The following is a 2,755-nucleotide window of genomic DNA, read 5'->3' on the forward strand; positions in this document are numbered from 1 at the left end:
CAGCAAAAATAACGAAGATGCATCAGTAAACCAATATATATGCAGTGGATGACAGAAATCATGCAGTCAATTGCATGCGTGCAGAAGAAATTTCTTATCCTAACTAACCTCTGAGATAATTGTCCTTTTGTTGAGTCTCATTACATTAATTGAATATACACACGCATGCATATAAGTATCATTTTTATCACGGGAATAACAACATAGGCATGAATGTATGTATGTGCCGAGCGCATGAGTGCCAGGAAACTGGAAGATTGGAGTGCCATGCCGACTTTAAGGCACTCTCAAGACTTAAAAACGTCTTGGAGTGAGGGCAAAAGATCTGGCACAACGGAGTGCAAGGTCTCTCACCTTTACACTCGGGCATTTTCAAGTAAGCTTAGAAATACCTTACTTTGCAACATGGAATTTCTCCATCCTACCCGTCGGTGGTTTGAAATAATTCCATCCCACAGAATTGGTGCAAAAACCACGAGCCACAGATCAATTCCTCTACTCGTTCACTTGCGATACATCAACGAAAGTTCGTTCATGCTGCGACCTTTCGAAACAAGGTTGAAGATTCTTCCAAATACCTGTAAATGATCCTGAAGCTTGAAGACCACAGGTATGGTATTCGACAACTTCTCCAGCTGAGGCGAGATGGTGTTCAGGTGATTGAAGAATTGCATTGAGGCCGCCTTTTGGCCTTGTCCCAAGAAAACTGCGCTTGTCCTTCTCATGTAATGCAGCGTCGACCCTGACAGCATTAAAAACTTATGTATGGTTGAAATCGGAAGGCAAGATTAAGTGCTTACAATAAAAACAAATCATAAACAAGAATAGTCCATGTACTGACTCTTTAACCCCCTACACATCTCTTGAGAAAGGACTACAGGCAGAGCCTGAAAGTACTGAAGTGTTAAGTAAAATGCTATGTAAAGTAAATACTTACAGGTAAACAAGTAATACTTAGTAATCTTGTGGGTTTCTTTTTCCAACATCATGTCATCTTAAGAAGCTGTTCTTTTACAATATGAAAACAGGAATTCAAACTGTCAGTAACTTCTCCCTACAGAGCAAGAACTTGATACCATAAGTGTTATGGCAGCTAGTAAAACTGCAACTATGGAGACTCCTAAAGGCTCGAATGAGGGTCAAAAGACGGACATCCCAAAAAATATCAGTGGAGCAGTAGAAAGAAGAGCATCGTCCTCACCTATGAGTAAATGGGTTGGTTTACTATCACTCCCAGCCGTCCAGGAGGACAATAATTGGGGAAGCGTTTCCAGGAAAGGATCCCAGTAGAAGGTGATCCTCAGTGGAACGTCCAAGTGAAGGAGTTCGTGGAAGAATTCGTGGGCATCCAATTTCCAGGTTGCGAACAGGTTTTCAGAATCCTTCCATTCATCCTGGAAAAAAAAATACATAGTATATATATATATGTGTGTGTGTGTGTGTGTGTGTGTGTGTGCGAATTAAATTTAAAATTAAAGTCTTAAAAAATCGGGGAAGCTACAATACAAACTATATTACAAAGGTCTTTTTTTTTTTTTTTTTTTTTTTTGGTAGCGTCATAATGTACTATCTGATACTATCTGAACCTGAACCCGAGATATAGCTACTTACTGGTTGCATTTTGGCAACACGGTACTTGACCCGAGGACCAGCGATGCGCCGCAGAAACACTTCGAAGATATTCCGAATGTGAGAATCGCCCGCCATGACTAAATGCACAGAGGGTTTCTTCGACACCGCCACAGCCGGATTTCCCCAGGGGTCGGGAATGCTTTTGTCCCTGCAAAATGAAATGGACCGCGGGTCCATAATATCTTCAGAGAACAGAACTGAGATTCCAGAAGTATTAGCAAGAAAACGAGTACAGATTATAATAAGTAAAATGCACAAAAGATTCACCTAAAAGGTACAACAGATTCACCTTATAACTTCCCACAGGCTCGAGGCACATTCGAAAATGTTCTCGTGGGTAAAATTCCTGAACGAATGGGTAACGTTGCAGGTGAATCTCGCTCTTAGGTCTTCGTAGGTGTAGCATTCCTGAAGATAATAGGGACGCTGGATTCTGGAGGTTGCCTTCGTAGGTGGTGGTGAGGTGGTGTTAGGTATTACCGTCTCCTTAATGGCCAACGGATGCTGGATTGTGGGTGGTGGCTTCGTTTGGTGGAGGCGAGGTGGTGTTAGGTATTACCGTCTGCTTCAGTTCCAACGGATGCTGGGGATTGTGGTGGTCTTCGTTGGGGTTCGGTGAGGTGAGGTGTGTTAGGTATTACCGTCTGCTTCAGTTCCAACGGATGCTGGATTGTGGGTGGTGGCTTCGTTGGTGGAGGTGAGGTGGTGTTAGGTATTACCGTCTGCTTCAGTTCCAACGGATGCTGGATTGTGGGTGGTGGCTTCGTTGGTGGAGGTGAGGTGGTGTTAGGTATTACCATCTGCTTCAGTTCCAACGGATGCTGGATTCTGGAGGTTGCCTTCGTAGGTGGGGGTGAGGTGGTGTTAGGTATTACCGTCTCCTTAATGGCCAACGGATGCTGGATTGTAGGTGGTGGCTTCGTTGGTGGAGGCGAGGTGGTGTTAGGTATTACCGTCTCCTTCAGTTCCAACGGATGCTGGATTGTAGGTGGTGGCTTCGTTGGTGGAGGCGAGGTGGTGTTAGGTATTACCGTCTCCTTCAGTTCCAACGGATGCTGGATTGTGGGTGGTGGCTTCGTAGGAGGGGTTGATGTGGTGTTAGGTATTACCGTCTCCTTAATGG

At 44.3% G+C, this 2,755-nt stretch overlaps 1 long non-coding RNA gene across 1 annotated transcript in view; it reads right to left on the reverse strand.

Annotated features, from left to right (window-relative positions):
* The window catches only part of LOC135203897 (uncharacterized), a 3,692-nt gene extending 1,484 nt beyond the window's left edge, over window positions 1-2,208 (reverse strand). Inside the window, exons 1-4 of the long non-coding RNA XR_010312076.1 lie at window positions 1,922-2,208; window positions 1,612-1,780; window positions 1,202-1,394; window positions 579-742 (exon numbers count right to left, since the gene is read on the reverse strand). This is a non-coding gene — a long non-coding RNA (uncharacterized LOC135203897). The remainder of the gene's footprint in view (window positions 1-578; window positions 743-1,201; window positions 1,395-1,611; window positions 1,781-1,921) is intronic.
* Between the last annotated feature and the right edge of the window lie 547 nt (window positions 2,209-2,755).

Source organism: Macrobrachium nipponense, chromosome 44 (assembly GCF_015104395.2).
Source record: "Macrobrachium nipponense isolate FS-2020 chromosome 44, ASM1510439v2, whole genome shotgun sequence".
In the NCBI taxonomy this organism is placed as follows: Eukaryota; Metazoa; Arthropoda; class Malacostraca; order Decapoda; family Palaemonidae; genus Macrobrachium; species Macrobrachium nipponense.